The sequence below is a fragment of the Aedes aegypti genome, chromosome 1, assembly GCF_002204515.2.
Source record: "Aedes aegypti strain LVP_AGWG chromosome 1, AaegL5.0 Primary Assembly, whole genome shotgun sequence".
In the NCBI taxonomy this organism is placed as follows: domain Eukaryota; kingdom Metazoa; phylum Arthropoda; class Insecta; order Diptera; family Culicidae; genus Aedes; species Aedes aegypti.
The window spans coordinates 185,341,375-185,359,804 of NC_035107.1; the positions used below are offsets into that span (position 1 = coordinate 185,341,375).

Below are 18,430 nucleotides of genomic sequence, written 5' to 3' on the forward strand. Positions count from 1 at the left end.
AACTTGATCAAGATGTAGATAGATTTGTGAAAAGCTGTCGAGGTTGTTGTTTGGTATCTGCACCTGAAGCTCCGGAACCAATGGTAAGAAAAGAGATGCCTTCAGCGCCTTGGGAAGTTGATTTCCTTGATCCATTGCCAGATGGTTCATATATATTAGTAGTAGTTGACTATTATAGTCGCTATGTTGAAGTAAAGGAGATGATATCTATCAATGTCCAACCTATGATTGAAGAATTAAGCGTCATTTTTGGTCGTTATGGGCTTCCAGTATCTCTCAGAGCCGATAATGGACCCCAGTTGAGCGAGAACTGCATTGAATTGAAAACATTTTGTTTGGAGAATGGAATTAAATTGGTCAATACCATACCATATTGGCCTCAACAAAATGGAGAAGTGGAACAGCAAAATAGAACAATACTTAAAAGATTGCGGATTGCTCAAGAATTAGGAAAAAGTTGGAGGAAGGAATTGAGTCAGTATTTGCTTGTTTATCATTCAACTAATCATCCCACGACTGGAAAATCACCATCCGAGTTGATGTTAGGAAGACGTATCCGAAGTAAGTTACCACAAGTTCCAGTATACCACTCAAATGATGAAGAAGTTAGAGATATGGATCGATTACAAAAGGAAAATGGAAGAGAATACAGTGATAAGAAACGGAAAGCAAATCACAGTAAGATTGAAGTTGGCGATGAAGTACTGATAAAAATGAAGAAAAATAATAAATTGGATACAGACTACATCAACGAGGAATTTGTTGTGGTGCGGAAACAGGAAGCAGACTGCACATTGAAATCCTTCAAAACCGGAAGAGAATGTAGGCGTAATGTTGCGCATCTTAAGAAAATAGAAAAAAACTACAAGTAATGAGGGATCTGTGTCACAGTATGGCAATGAAGAAGGCGAAAGTAATGTAAATAATAACGAAGCACTAACAGAACAGAATAGAGCAAACAGAACACGCAATGAGCCACATCATTTCAAAGACTATGTACCATCCCAAGTAACACAACATGTCTCATATAAATCACAATGACTTCAATATGACTAATGAGAATGTTCTGTTGCATAGCGAAAAAACTGGAATTCATACTTATATATGACTGGAAAAGCGCAGAAGGTGGAGCTTGTGCAACATATTTTTGTTGTCAAAATTATGTATCATATGGGTTTAGGTATACATAATTATGTATTATACTTTGTCCAACAAACCATTAACGCAACAAAATACTGACAACATTTGGCAGTGGAAATGCATTGGATGGTCGACAATGAAAAATGTAAAAGTGCAAACATTGACAAGCCTTCATTTTTGATTGCATAACTGATATTGAATGATAATTGTTATTTAACACTAAATTGATATGCTAATCAAAAATTATGGTGAAATATGCACTTTTGCTTCGAAAAAATCAATTCGCCCCTATAAATCGTTCAATATACATTATTCGACATCAAGCCAAGTAAATATTTCCAAAAAGGAATCATCACATTTTGCAAATTAGTTCATTATTTTGTTTTCTACTAATACACTGAACTTTTACTGAACTATTATTACTTTTTTCAAAGCTTCAGAACAAAAATCTCATCGTTATGGTAAATATTCAAAATTAAAGATGGTCCCCTTAGACACACTGCATGACGAGTGTTTTGGGAAAAGACAAAAATTTCATTGTCAATCATTTGCCATTGTTTCATTCAAGGCAGTGAAAAGTTTTCAGGGACAACTAGTGTGATCATAAATTTACTGTGTGATATAAGTTTGATAAATCACTTGACTATGACAGCATAAATGGAATTTGCTTCTCAAATCTCACGAACCGTTGTTGATTTGTACCCGAAATAAAATAGTCTAATCATGTTTTTACCAAAAACTATATTACAATTTTGTCGACGGAAAACTCCTATACCAAATGACTATGAAGTATTTTCTAAGTCTTTATATTTTTTTTCCTACAATTTTTCACAAAAACTCGTAAGCCCTGCATGAACACAACTGTAAGCGAGTTAGGTAATTCCATTGAACCTTTTTCGTACTAAACAGTGGCAAACAACCACCACACTCTATTCATTCATATAAATTGATAAATCGGTATTTAGAGCATACCTTAAAAATAATAATTTACTCAAAACATTTGCTTAAAAGTATTCAGTGAACACCACATGGCGAATTTCTTAGCTGGCAGTGTATTATCCATGCTATCAAAAGTATTAAATGTCACTTTTGTTGCATTTGTTTTTATAGACAACTAGAAAAACTTACATTTGACTGAAAATAAACATAATTTGTTTATTCAGAACATGTTTGAAAAGAGTATACATTATGACATACATGTAACATGAATATGACATATTGAGTCTGTTTATTTGTCGTACATGTCTAAAACAACCGAAATAAGACATATAGCCAAACACATGTTTTGATAAACATAATAAGACAAATATAAAACATAATATGGTTGAAACATAGTAAACATAATTAGAACATTTTCAGCAAAAGGGTAGATTTGTATTGCAAAACAAATTATATGCCTTAGTAGAACATCTCCATTCAAGTTCAATATTGAAAGGTTTAACAAAACAAAATAGTGACTTACGTGAGACATGACATGTTTCAAAAACTTTCTAGCAACCATTGTAGGACAAACTGTGTATTTTTAAATTTGGATTAATGTTTTCGGTGTTACTTGGGATATAAACATAATAATTATCTTAACTGTAGTTTTTAAATATAATGAACTCTGAACGTAACATAATATCTATAAAAACAAGGAAGGATTGTAGAGATTGATATTATATAGCAAGCTATGTTTTAATTTAGTGCTTAGCAACGATGAACAAACAAGCTAGGTGAGGATTCCTACTCTTACCATACTGGTGAACGGTCACACAGAAATACTGTCTTTCATTCCGGAGAATTGGCCAGGATCTTGATCCCTAAGAATTACCCTTGAACCCTACAGACGACTTCGTCTACCTCGGATCCTTGTTGATGGCTGACAATAACGTTAGTCGGGAAATACAAAGGCGCACCATCAGCGGAAGTCGTGCCTACTATGGGCTCCAGAAGAAACTGCGGTCAAGAGAGATTCATCCCCGCACCAAATGCACGATGTACAAAACGCTCATAAGACCGGTAGTCCTCTAGGGGCATAAGACGTGGGCTATGCTCGAGGAGGACTTGCAAGTTCTGGGGGTTTTCGAACACCGAGTGCTAAGGACGATCTTCGGTGGCGTGCAGGCGGTGAAGTATGAACCACGAGCTCGCTCATTTCTAAGGCGAACTCAGTATTGTTAAGGTAGCTAATGCTGGAAGGATACGCTGGGCAGGACATGTTGCAAGAATGCGGGACAACAACCCTGCAAAGATGGTGTTCGCTACGAATCCGGTCGGAACAAGAAGGCGTGGGGCGCAGCGAGCTAGGTAGATTGACCAGGTGTACCAGGACCTGGAGAGCGTGGGTCGCAGTCGAGGATAGAGAGAAGCGGCCATGAACCGAGTGAATTGGCGAAATTTTGTTGGCGAGGTTCTATAAATATAATGGATGTAAAGCCAAATAAATAAATAAATAATAACGCAACAACTTCTAGCTTGGTTTAATTTTTCCCATATAAAAAGGGCCACCTTATGGACCTATGCGAATAGGGCCTTTTACGGACTACGTAACCAGCTTGAAAGACACCGACACGTTAATGCTTCCAGTGGACGATTATGTCCTTTGAAGGAAGCACCGCATTAGACAACGGACTAGCATGCAACGACCAGTGGCACAGTCGAAATACATTCCTGACGAAAAGTTTTCCGGATTGAAGCGGGAATCGAACCCACACTCCTTGACTCGATGCCGCTAAATGCTTGGTAACACTAATTGCACGGCCACGAAGTCCACAAGCTTGCAGCTTGCAAACGGAAACAAAATTCGCCCTGTATAAAACATTGATTCTTCCGGTGGCTCTCTACGGGCACGAAGCGTAGACGTTGAATGAGTCAGACCGGAAAGCTCTCGGTGTTTTCGAGCGTAAAGTGCTGCGAAAAATACTCGGTGGGAAACTCGAAAATGGTGTGTGGCGCAGACACATGAATCACGATACAACAAGTGTACAAAAATAATAATATTATCAAGCGTGCAAAATACGGCGGACTTCAGTGGGCTGGTCACTTAGTGCGAATATCGGAAGAAAGAATTGCGAAAATAATATTCGGCAGGGAACCAGGTAGATGTCGGCGGCTTCGGGGAAGACCACGAATACGCTGGCTGTACGCAGTGGAAGAGGACCTGGCGATCCTGAACGTTCGGGGCAACTGGAGAAGACCGACGAAGATGGAGCTCTACAATTACGCCCGGCAATGGCGTGACGCTACGCTGTAGCCATCAAGGTATCAAGCTATGTTTGGACCTATGCACGGGTTCACTATTTAACATTCTAGCGGTGCCATGTTATTTATGTGACCATGGAAACTGGTGAATTTGGCACCGCTCAAATGTCAAATTGGTGAACTCTGCATTTCGTTGCTGGTATTGCTATTTTCAACTGAAATTGCACTCATCATGTCCTTTTCTCGTCAAAATAGGCTGTTTTTCATCGAGACAATCTGTCATGAAACGGCCTACTCTCTTGCACTGAATTATGCCATGTCGTAACAGTCATTACACAACTGATTATGTTTTTTTGCATATTCCCATCGTAATAGGCTGTTTTTCATCACGCCAATCTGTCATGAAACGGCCTACTTTCCTGCACTGAGTTATGCAGTGCGGTAATAGTCTTTTTGCAATTCGGTTGCATATCAATCAACTTTTCATTGAGAAGTTGATCAACATAACGGCCTACTTTTCCTACCGAAAAAACAATGCTGAAAAGTGCTACTTTTCAGCACTCTTTTCGGTGCTGAAAAGTAGCACTTTTCAGTACTGGTTTGGTAGGTGTTCTGCGCGGCTTGTGAGTCGAGACGAGTCGTTCTCCCCTCGGGTGACGTTAGGCGACTAATGTTATTCAAATGGGAGCGAGTCGATACCTCACCGACTTGTCTTTCTTTATATGCCGCACAGAATAAGCACAATTGCATCTGATATTTGGGTGTTTATCTACGACTGGCGTAATGTGAGAATTGTCGGTGTCGTATAGCGAGGTAACAATTCTCGACGTGAAGTGACTTTCCATTTGGTTTACACGGCGAGTCACTTCACTCGAGTCTATATCCGATGTTCAATCTGGTTCCGATACAAGCTGGCGATTCTGATGAGGGATCGGATCGTCCAGCATTTGTAGTCAGCTAGCTGTTTGTGCTGTCTTACCTGTTCTTTCCTCCAATAGGGAATAAAGATGTGCATGATACCGATGGGAGCGTGAAAATTTATGACATGCATGGGTACTTATCACAGCCTACGTGATTGAAAAATACTGAATTGGAACTCCGCATGGCTGTATGCCCATGTGGGTTCTGTTTGTGCTTTTAGAGTTCATCCAGCTGAAACGGCATTTTTCGAAATAGCAAAAAATTTTGTATGCAACTCGTTGCAAAACTCGATTTTTTCAGCACTCGTTGTATTTATCCAACTCGGCGAGCCTCGTTGGATAAATGTACAACTCGTGCTGAAAAAATCATCATTTTGCAACTTGTTGCATAAATAACTATTACGCAACTTAAATCTGTTGCCTAATGAATGTTACGCAACGCCTTTTCATTACGAAACTGTTTTGAGTTGCGTAATGATTCATTACATAACAACTTTTAGAAATTGCTAAATAGTAGTGAATGTATCCCAATATGATTTCAGATACCCTCAAATGGTCTTCTACCAAATTGAAAAAAAAAATGTTGTGCGTAACTTGTTGCAGAATATGATTTTTATAGCACTCGTCGTAATTATCAAACTCGGCGAGCCCTGTTGGATAAATTTACGACTGGTGCTGTAAAAATCGTCATTCTGCAACTTGCTGCGTAAATTACTAGGTATATGAAGACGATATTTCAGATTTGGTGTAGAAAATAAGTTTGACCCCCTTGAAAACCAAATGAGACTTTTTTCCGGTCGGGCGTATTACACCGAATTTCCTAATTAGCTACAGCGATTTCGAAAATAATGAAGTGGTCAACAATTTCTCACTGTCTCTTCTGGTTCTCGTTCTGTCAAAAGCATTACACTTATTTATTCTCTTGTTTCTATCTTTTATATTTTAATCTTTGTTGTATATTACAGGGAACTTTAACATTTTATACATATTTTCCTGTGAAACACCACTTTAACGGCACTTCATATAATTCCAATTTACATCCTTTCCGTCGTACAATTGCCAGAAAAAAGAAAGCTTTTCTTTCTATCCTGCATATGACATTTTCCTGGAAATGCCCTCTCTGGCATTTGACGTCAACGACATAGTCATTTCCTTCAAGTGTGATCTCGACCTGCTGATAAGATGCGCATAACGATTCTAATAAATGAGCTGGGCTATAAAAAATCCCATCAGAGACGATGGTGGCTACCTCCCTCCCAACCCAACCGACGGAACAAACGCGACGAGTATTTAAGCTGGTTTTGTGTGTGTACAACAGAAGCGGAACGTGTGTCATTTTGCGAAACTCTCTGTTCAAACCGAATTTCACCATCATTTCGTCACATATAGTTGTTGCCGGAAAGACGGAAGTGTGAAAAACTCAAACAAGACGGAAGGCTCCGTCGCTTCGTGCCAGACGTTGGCAGTCACTGAATAGAAACCAGGACCGGAAGAATATGGGCGCAAATAAATATCGTCTCCCCCATATCGGTGAACATAAATTCTTCGATAAACAACTTGGCGCCCCCATTCATCCAGATCACGATCAATGCGCGACGAGCAAAAAGGAAGATGTGATGTGCTTGGCTATGGCATAATACCATCAGTGTAAGCATGGGTGTAGCCAGGATTTGCGTCATGGGGGATTAATAGTCCTTATGCAAACCTCAGGGTTAATTTTTAATTTGAACCTATCGCCGTTGTCACTGTTTCGCGGTATTCAATTTCGCTTTACTCCGTTCCATGAGCTAAATGACGTTTGAACCATTTTTAATTTGAACGACGTGCAAATTTAAAAGTGATCAGACCAACGGTGGTACCCTGTATTCCCAGAAAGCTGTAGTGGTAATCAAGCAGCTATTCATAACATAGATATAGCAGTTATTACTGAACCTTATTTAAAACCTGGATCCAAACTTTTTTGTTTATCGTTATGATCGACTTGATGAGGCATATGGAGGAGTTGCAATAATAATCCATACTGCCGTGAATTGCAAGTCAGTCCCATCTGTAAAAAGTAGGCATTGAGAAAATGGGCTGTGAAGTTTTCAAACTCGTTTTTCATACGAATGTTCAAAAAATTCTAGAAAATTGGAACATGTTCAAATCTTAATAAAACTTTCACAAATTGCTTTTAACTCCGATACTTTTTCGACAAAAATATAAAAATGATCGAAATATGATTAATTTTTGAGTTGCATGGTACGGAAATCTGTACTGGGACTGATATGCGATTACTTTTCATTATGGGACAATTTGATTTGCTATTTTTTTCTATTTTTTCCGAACAAATCATATCATCTCATTGAGGCAGCTGAAAGCGGATTGGAAGATATGTTGAAAACTGAACTCAACTAAATTTTGACGAAAATGCAGATGAGACTGACTTGCGATTCACGGCAGCATAGGCGTATTTAACATCAATTTTTTTCGTCATTTGGAACCAAAGTTTTTTAAACTTTGGGTGTTTCTGTTGAAACACAGTTTGGTGAATATACTTTCACAGCTGGCCTATTTGCCTTTTCAATGAACTGGGCAGCAAGTTAATTTACTTCAAAATGACTTGCGGAAATTCACTCACAATGAGCTAACATTTTTTATCATTGTTGCCTTCAATGACAAAAATCGCTCAGTAATTCCAAATAATCGCAAAGTAATTCCAACGGCAAAATTTTATTTGACGAATGCTCTTCAGGATATTTCTTAATTAAATACCCTGAAAACCTTTTTTGTTTTTCCTCTTCTATATACCCTACTACGATTGATTTGGTCTTAATCGACACTAGTCACCTTTGTAGCCAACTGGTTACTCACGTTAATTTTGATTCTGATCGTGTCCCTTTTACATTTAAAATATCCCATGAAGCGATTCTCTATCAGCTTCACTTTCAATTTTTTCGAGCCAACTGGAATACATATGAAACATACATCGATAGTAATCTGGATGTTAACATTTCTTTGCAAACAAAACATGATATTGACATTGTTCTTAAAACTTTAATCAATTCCATTGTTGAAGCAAGAGGCATATACCTTGCTTGCAATATTGCAATTCCAAAATTTGAAGTAAAATTCGAATCTGTGATTATAGACGACAATGCCAAAATCCGTCTTTAAAATGTGAGGAGAAGGCAATTTCAACGAACTCGCGATCCTGCTATGAAAATTATATTGCAAGATCTACAAAATAAATTAAAAAAAAGGTTTCCTCAACTAAGAAACAAACATTTTGAAAAAATAATCTCAATAAGCCAGGGTTCTAAGCTCTTTGAAAATTATCAAAAATGTTGAAAAAAACCTTAGAAGCCAATACCGGAATTGAAAGAGGAAATTATTACTAACTAATTGCAAAAAAGCTTAATAACTTAATATGCAGTTTGAAAGCGCGCATAATTTAAATTTAGGACTCACTAGTCCAATTGAAAATCAAGTTACTCAGGACTTCGAAAGCATACTCAATCAAGAGAATGTTTTTGAAAGTTCCTGGAAGACTGATTTGGAAGAAGTAGGAACTGTTATCAAAAAAAAATTAAAAATATGATAGCCCCTGGCGATGATAGTGATGATGATCCTCATGAAGAAACTTCCAGAGAGTAGCTTATCATTCTTGGTTGATGTATTTAAAAAATGTTTGGCATTTGGCATATTTTCCTGACGAATGGAAAAATGCCAAAGTTGTTCCAATTTTAAAACCAGTTAAAAATTCAGCAGAAGCTTCCAGCTGTCGTCCAATCAGCTTGCTCTCGTCCATCAATAAACTTTTTGAAAAGGTCATTTTGAACAGAGTGATGGTCCACATCAACGAAAATTCAATTTTTGCCAATGAACAGTTCGCATTCCGACATGGAAATTCGACCACTCGCCTACTTTTACGTGTGACAAATCTACTGGTCTTGCTCTTCTAGACATAGGAAAAGCATTCAACAGTGTTTACACGAAGGCTTGATTGTAAAATCAAAAATAATTTTCCAACATTAGATGTTAGAATTATCCAAAGTTATCTGTCAAATCGTACACTTCAGGTTAATTGTCAGAACGCCAAGTCAGGAAGACTTCCTGTAAGAGCTGGTGTTCCTCAAGGCAGCATTTTGGGGCCAATATTATACAATATTTTTACATCTGACTTGCCTGAGTTAACTTATTCGAATTGCAGTTAGTTTTTTATTCGTTGCCCCTCTCTGGATGCACCCATGAGTGCACGCTACCAACTAAAGCTTCATTATGGAATGTGGGAAGCATTTTTCTATCTTCTTCTTCTAAATATTACACCTTCCGTGGAGCAAAGTCTGCTTCTCACCATTGAATTTCCACAAAGCTTTCTATGTTAAAGTTGCCATTTTTTGTATTCATTTGGGAATCGCGTTGATACTTATTCAACCCACGAACATTCTCAAGACTAAGCCAATTCTCCGCTCTAGCTTCAGCGAAAGGCTTTGACAAATCTCATCCAGTTGACAGTTTAGGCTACAAAATATACGTTGTAACAATATTGAGCTTTAACTTAACAGCAATTAAGTACATGCTCTTAGCTCTACTTAGAAAATAAAATAAAATCTCCACTTATAGGAAGTCGTATGAAATCTATAGAGACATAAACCAGACACGTTTTGGTGTTGCCATCGCAGAAAAATCGTTTAGTTTAGCGCTTTGTCGAGAAGACGGTTGGTATGGTATGATCAACGCTTCGGTCCTTATCCTCATCCTTTATTGGTGGTTTTCGGTCTGGTCTGGTGGCCATAAAAATCTGCTGAAGACCCATAAAAATGTAACCCCTCGATTTATCGCGCATTTTTATTCGCCCAACGGATGACACCAGCATCAACAAACTGAAAACGAACGGAACGGAATTAAGGACGGAGCTTTTTCTTCGGGGATACGTAGTCGCTTGATGGTGATAGGTAGGAAGTTAAATCGGGAAACCTTTGTCGGAACACGAGAAATAAATGGTTGTCTCGTCAAAGATTTTGGGCAGTTGAGCAAAATTGGTGATGAATTGAAACATCATTGCAAAGTTTTTTTTTATAGGAACCAATTGTTAATTGTATTTGAAAATACTTTGATGAAGTTGTTTATTTGTTTATTTGTTTATTATATAATTCAACTGACATTCTTTGTTTTATTGAACATTGTTACTAAGAAGTAAATCTAGAATTTTCAAAGAATCTTTAATTAAAACTAGTAGCGGATGAACGAAAAATTGAGTTTGTACAATAATAAAAAAAACAATAAATAGAGGAGGAAGTATATCAGATTATCGATATATAACTCAAATCAAGAAAACGCAGTTTTTGTTAGATTTCATAATGAGAAAGAAAGAAACAAGCATGCTTAATGTTGAGATCTTAAATTTTTGATCAAACAATATTTGAACAACTTTCACGCGAATTACAAACGTACAACCAACACAAAAATTATTGGTAGGTTTTCGACTATGCAGTCTATGATAGGAACGACAACTGGTTTTCTTCGTCCCTACGTTTCGGCAATGTTCATTACCATCCTCAGGGGAAACTGATGGGAATTTTATTGTTATTTGACAGTTGTAAAATATAATGCCAATGTTTACAGTATGGATCGGTCTTCGTCTATGGTCTTTGCTAAGGTTTTGTCTGTGTTTTTTTGCATGCATCTAGAAGTTTGAAAATCTTCTAAAAACCGGCTTGTTATGTGTATTGTTCATGCACATGCCAGTATACAGATTTGGTTGGCGATGTATGGGATTCACTTGTGTGCCTATCCACTAAAAAACTCTCCTAGGATCCCGTTCACCTGGCACCACCTTGCAGTATTACTTCGAAGGATAGGTGTTATGTGCTGTTTACACCGCTTTGATAGATTTCGACGTATTCTATTGTTGCCATGCTAAGCCCTTTGACTCCTCTTAGTAGCTAGTAACGCTCTCATTTCCGCCATTTAGCGACTCATATTCAGACATTTGCCCATCATGCTAAGCCCTTTGACCACTGTTAGTATTCTTGGTAACAAGCTATACTTTCGCCATTCAGCGATCCTGTTAACATAACCAACTTTGTTCAACTGTCGCCATTCAGCGACCCATCTTGGAACCAGTGGTTATCAACGAAGAAATTTCCACCAACACCGAGCCATCTAGCTCTCGAAATTTTCGACTCTACTCGGATAATCCCCGGCGGTGGATCTATCCTACTACGACCAAGAGTTCCACGCCGTTGGAAAATCTTCCGAAAATCAACCGCGAGTTATGTCGCGCTCCAGGGTTACCACCCGAATCGGACTGTCTCTCCACTTGATTGTCATACAGAGCCCGTTGGCTCTCGCGTTTATCGTGTTCTATTCCGAAGAAAATCAAAGTGAAACCAACCGTGAGCCATTTAGCTACCGAACTTTCTAAGCTCTACTTGGATAGCCCCCGGTGGCGGATCTACCTAACTCCGTCAGAGCTTCCCGCCTGTTCTCTTCAAAACGACATTATCTTCACCACCGCATTCCAGATATTTTCGTCACTACACATTTTGTCCACGATGTTGATCACTCGGACGTCTTCACCACTGACAGCTTTAATCACTCTACACACTGATCGAAAGCGCGTGTTGAATGATTTGTAATGGCCGCAAAACTTCATTTTCCTCATTTTGAATGACTACGAAACAAGATGATGCTTCCACCGACTACTGAACAAAAATCATGCCATTTAGTAATGATTTCCTGTACATAACCATATGACAATAAGCAGATAATTGAATAAAGCCAACACAAATTGTTGGCGCGTTAACCGTGGCCAACTCCGGTCGGGTCGGAGAGGACTGTATAATTCGGAATGAAAGGAACAACAACACTGATTCTGCTAGTCACTGTACATTATTTCTCACTTCACTACTTTACACTGTTCACTATTTACTTCACTGTTACTTTCTACCGTTCACTTCACTCGATTAAAACAATACTGATGGTTGAACTCACTAGGTCACTCACGGTGTTCCTGGAACTCATTCGCTCACTGTGGGAACTCTCGACCACAGAGGGGTCGGTGGGGCAGGTTGGGTAGTGTTGGGGGCTGCACTCGTGTGAGTTTAAAACGCACATGTTTACGGCAACACAAATGAATAACCTACACTCAGGCAAATGGACTATCGATAAACATAGGAACCGCTTATGAAAATTCGCCACATAGGAATCGGGTTGAAAACAAGAATATTTTTCGCAGCAACCTGGAATCGAACCAAGGACCTTGCAATCGACAGGCTCGTACGTACATCCCCCGCCTATCGACGCCTTGGTGTGGAGTAATGCTAAAACGATACATTAAGCGTTCGTATAGCGATAATCGTTCCATCTTTCATAAGGCAAAATGTATGAATTTCGATAGTCCAGTTCGCTGCGTGTACAGCTTTTGAAGAATTTTATTTCCTTTCATGTCCTTATTCGAAAATCATACAATTACCATCTAAAATTTCATACGGAAAATTAATGATCCTAACTGTCAAATCATCCTTTGAAAACTTTGTAATAATATGGTGGCAGCAGCGTGATGTGTTGACTTCTTCATCATGGATTACGTAGGTAATTGCAATTTTAAAAGAATTTTCCTGAATTATCTTTGTAAGCATCAATCGAGGTGGCAACGTTTGGTAATTTCTTGTTCGATTCGAATTATTGTGATGTCGTCAATAACAAGCATGCAATATGTTTTGTTTTCATCCATAAATGATTATCATTTAAATTCGAACATCTTTTCGAAAGGAGCAAATAGCTTCAAAATCGGATGATTTTCATTCGGTGTGATTTATAGACAGATGATTCCAACAGAGATGAAAATCATTCTGAATGTGTCTGAAAATAGGCATGGGGCTCGGATGAGTCGAAAATCATTCAGTTCAAGGCGGGGGATTCCGTTCAGCGTACACTGAATTCTGTATTGAAGCGTACACTGAAATGAGCATTGAAGTAATGACAACCATGAACAAGTTTTTAAATTTACGCTTGACAATCACCAGATCCTCGGTTTTACTGTCGAAATGGTGCCATGGTAAAATTAAGGGCACAAAATATTTGAAATTAATGCGAATTTTGTCTGCACAAATCAAGTGGCGTTATGTATTTAATTAAACCCTCTGATATAGTATTTTCAACCGCAACGCTGTTCTCAGTGTAGTCACTCGAAACGTGTTTCGGCGTTTCCTCTACATCGCCGCACTCTGGACAGAGTGGCGATCCAACGTAGCCGAACCTATGCAAGTACGGTTTAAAACAGCTGTGGCCTATGGAACCTGATTTCTCCGTGTGCTGCTCACCCATTTCGACAGGTTTTGTATAAAACGATAAATGCACCTTCCATTCGCAGCAGCATCCCACTATTGCTGCCACTTCCTCATTGTGTCGATTCTTGCAGTCTTCCGAACTCCTCTCGATGCCCCTTGCATCGTAGCACTCACAATCTTCTTCCAAAACGTAGCCGATAGGGCGCATGCCGGCTATGACACATACCGCCTCCGACGATATGATGCGCTAGGCACTCGATACCCGCATGGTCACCAGTCTGAACTTACTGGCAAGCCGAACTCGATTCCTCTTTGTCTTCAGCGCAGCTACCCACGCTGGACCACCGTACCTAAGGATGGAAGAGGACACGCTAGCCAATAACCTTCTCTTGCTACTGCTTATTTCTGAATCGGCATGATCCTAGACAGTGCCGTATTTACCATCGCTGCCTTCTCGGGCATAATCGACATGGCTATGAAAGTTGAGCCGATCATTACGCCGAGATTTTTCAGTTCACGTTTTGAGGCTATGACGTGCAGGGCTGGCACCAACTCGCACAATGCGCGCAAAGATCAGAATTTAACCACTGCACAAAGAGGAGACAGACGCGCGCAAAGTGTAACAACACGAACACAATGAGGGCACGCAGTCGGAAAGAGAGTGTAAGCGATTACGCAAAGAGTGATGCTGACGGAGTGTGTTGGCAAAACATGCTCAAAGTGTACACAATTTGGCTCTTTTTGCCTTATCCTAACAGGGTATTTTTAAAACGAGACCAACGAATAGATGACGGATATCGATGTTCGAAGTTGTTTTGGAATCCAAGATGGCGACTTCCGGTTTCCGAAAATTCCTTCAAACCCATGCAATATGGGTATTTTTGGAACGGGACCGACGAGTAGATGACGGAAATAGATGTCCGATGTCGTTTTGGATTCCAAGATGGCGACTTCCGGTTTGCGAAAATTCCTTCAAACCCATGCAATATGGGTATTTTTGGAACGGGGCCGACGAGTAGATGACGGAAATCGATGTCCGGTGTCGTTTTGGAATCCAAGATGGCGACTTCCAGTTTCCGAAAATTCCTTCAAACCCATGCAATATTTCCGTTACCTACTCGTCGGTCCCGTTCCAAAAATACCCATATTGTATAGGTTTGAAGTGATTTTCGCTAACAGGAAGTCGCCATCTTGGAATCCAAAATGACATCAGACATCGATTTCCGTTACCTACTCGTCGGTACCGTTCCAAAAATACCCATATTGCATGGGTTTAAAGGAATTTTCGGAAACCGGAAGTCGCCATCTTGGATTCAAAAACGACACCAGACATCGATTTCCGTCATCTACTCGGCGGCCCGTTCCAAAAATACCCATATTGCATGGGTTTGAAGAGATTTTTACAAACCGGAAGTCGCCATCTTGGATTCCAAAACAACATCGGACATCGATTTCCGTCATCTACTCGTCGGTCCCGTTCCAAAAATACCCATATTGTATAGGTTTGAAGTGATTTTCGCTAGCCGGAAGTCGCCATCTTGGAATCCAAAATGACATCAGACATCGATTTCCGTCACCTACTCGTCGGTCCCGTTCCAAAAATACCCATATTGCATGGGTTTGAAGTGATTTTCACTAACCGGAAGTCGTCATCTTGGAATCCAAAATGACATCAGACATCGATTTCCGTTACCTACTCGTCGGTCCCGTTCCAAAAATACCCATATTGTATAGGTTTGAAGTGATTTTCGCTAACCGGAAGTCGCCATCTTGGAATCCAAAATGACATCAGACATCGATTTCCGTTACCTACTCGTTGGTACCGTTCCAAAAATACCCATATTGCATGGGTTTAAAGGAATTTTCGGAAACCGGAAGTCGACTTCTTGGATTCAAAAACGACACCAGAAATCGATTTCCGTCATCAACTCGGCGGCCCGTTCCAAAAATACCCATATTGCATGGGTTTGAAGAGATTTTTACAAACCGGAAGTCGCCATCTTGGATTCCAAAACGACATCGGACATCGATTTCCGTCATCTACTCGTCGGTCCCGTTCCAAAAATACCCATATTGTATAGGTTTGAAGTGATTTTCGCTAACCGGAAGTCGTCATCTTGGAATCCAAAATGACATCAGACATCGATTTCCGTTACCTACTCGTTGGTACCGTTCCAAAAATACCCATATTGCATGGGTTTAAAGGAATTTTCGGAAACCGGAAGTCGACTTCTTGGATTCAAAAACGACACCAGACATCGATTTCCGTCATCTACTCGGCGGCCCGTTCCAAAAATACCCATATTGCATGGGTTTGAAGAGATTTTTACAAACCGGAAGTCGCCATCTTGGATTCCAAAACGACATCGGACATCGATTTCCGTCATCTACTCGTCGGTCCCGTTCCAAAAATACCCATATTGTATAGGTTTGAAGTGATTTTCGCTAGCCGGAAGTCGCCATCTTGGATTCCAAAATGACATCAGACATCGATTTCCGTTACCTACTCGTTGGTACCGTTCCAAAAATACCCATATTGCATGGGTTTAAAGGAATTTTCGGAAACCGGAAGTCGACTTCTTGGATTCAAAAACGACACCAGACATCGATTTCCGTCATCTACTCGGCGGCCCGTTCCAAAAATACCCATATTGCATGGGTTTGAAGAGATTTTTACAAACCGGAAGTCGCCATCTTGGATTCCAAAACGACATCGGACATCGATTTCCGTCACCTACTCGTCGGTCCCGTTCCAAAAATACCCATATTGCATGGGTTTGAAGTGATTTTCGCTAACCGGAAGTCGTCATCTTGGAATCCAAAATGACATCAGACATCGATTTCCGTTACCTACTCGTCGGTCCCGTTCCAAAAATACCCATATTGTATAGGTTTGAAGTGATTTTCGCTAACCGGAAGTCGCCATCTTGGAATCCAAAATGACATCAGACATCGATTTCCGTTACCTACTCGTTGGTACCGTTCCAAAAATACCCATATTGCATGGGTTTAAAGGAATTTTTGGAAACCGGAAGTCGACTTCTTGGATTCAAAAACGACACCAGACATCGATTTCCGTCATCTACTCGGCGGCCCGTTCCAAAAATACCCATATTGCATGGGTTTGAAGAGATTTTTACAAACCGGAAGTCGCCATCTTGGATTCCAAAACGACATCGGACATCGATTTCCGTCATCTACTCGTCGGTCCCGTTCCAAAAATACCCATATTGCATGGGTTTGAAGTGATTTTCGCTAACCGGAAGTCGTCATCTTGGAATCCAAAATGACATCAGACATCGATTTCCGTTACCTACTCGTCGGTCCCGTTCCAAAAATACCCATATTGTATAGGTTTGAAGTGATTTTCGCTAACCGGAAGTCGCCATCTTGGAATCCAAAATGACATCAGACATCGATTTCCGTTACCTACTCGTCGGTACCGTTCCAAAAATACCCATATTGCATGGGTTTAAAGGAATTTTCGGAAACCGGAAGTCGACTTCTTGGATTCAAAAACGACACCAGACATCGATTTCCGTCATCTACTCGGCGGCCCGTTCCAAAAATACCCATATTGCATGGGTTTGAAGAGATTTTTACAAACCGGAAGTCGCCATCTTGGATTCCAAAACGACATCGGACATCGATTTCCGTCATCTACTCGTCGGTCCCGTTCCAAAAATACCCATATTGTACCGTTTTGATTCATATTACGGACAGCTTCAAATTCCGGACATTCTACTTTGTATGGGAAACATTTCACACGAAATGTTTCAATTCTTGCCGGTCAAAAGTTCTCACTTTCAAGGCTCGTTTTAATAAGCATTTTCCATAAATATATGTGAAAATTTATAGTGCCCAACTACCTTATGCGTCTCTCTAGTGGTTTGACGATTTCATTTGATGATTTGACTTTTCTTTTCATGATTTGTTTGACCTGTCCGGAATTCGAATCGAAGTGTCCGGAATATGAAGCAAAAGTAAGGCAGCGTCCGGAATAAGAATCATGAAAAGTCCACACATTTCTATTTGTTTAAAATTAATCATGTTTCGGAATCGAAATCTTCACTCACCATTCGAAAGTTAAGGGGTTTAAAGGTTCGATAACGCGGAGGAATCATACGGAGTGATTTATTTTACATGCTTTTTGATGAGTTATACTTCACTTAGGCCTTAAGTGTCCGTAATATGAATCAAAACGGTATAGGTTTGAAGTGATTTTCGCTAACCGGAAGTCGTCATCTTGAAATCCAAAATGACATCAGACATCGATTTCCGTTACCTACTCGTTGGTACCGTTCCAAAAATACCCATATTGCATGGGTTTAAAGGAATTTTCGGAAACCGGAAGTCGACTTCTTGGATTCAAAAACGACACCAGACATCGATTTCCGTCATCTACTCGGCGGCCCGTTCCAAAAATACCCATATTGCATGGGTTTGAAGAGATTTTTACAAACCGGAAGTCGCCATCTTGGATTCCAAAACGACATCGGACATCGATTTCCGTCATCTACTCGTCGGTCCCGTTCCAAAAATACCCATATTGTATAGGTTTGAAGTGATTTTCGCTAGCCGGAAGTCGCCATCTTGGATTCCAAAATGAAATCAGACATCAATTTCCGTTACCTACTCGTCGGTCCCGTTCCAAAAATACCCATATTGTATGGGTTTGAAGTGATTTTCGCTAACCGGAAGTCGTCATCTTGGAATCCAAAATGACATCAGACATCGATTTCCGTTACCTACTCGGCGGTCCCGTTCCAAAAATACCCATATTGTATAGGTTTGAAGTGACTTTCGCTTACCGGAAGTCGCCATCTTGGATTCCAAAACGACATCGGACATCGATTTCCGTCATCTACTCGTCGGTCCCGTTCCAACAATTCTCCCATATATTCCAATAGA

At 39.9% G+C, this 18,430-nt stretch overlaps 1 protein-coding gene and 1 long non-coding RNA gene across 5 annotated transcripts in view; one reads left to right on the forward strand and one right to left on the reverse strand.

Annotated features, from left to right (window-relative positions):
* LOC5568338 overlaps window positions 1-18,430 on the reverse strand; it is a 338,997-nt gene that overhangs the window by 25,148 nt on the left and 295,419 nt on the right. The window lies entirely within an intron of this gene.
* Window positions 14,763-17,964, forward strand: LOC110679658. Of its 2 annotated transcripts, none has more exons than XR_002502688.1 (2): window positions 14,763-14,790; window positions 17,730-17,964. It is a non-coding gene; the product is annotated as an uncharacterized LOC110679658 (long non-coding RNA). The 2 variants fall into 2 exon arrangements; XR_002502689.1 differs by lacking the exon at window positions 14,763-14,790 and adding an exon at window positions 15,096-15,137.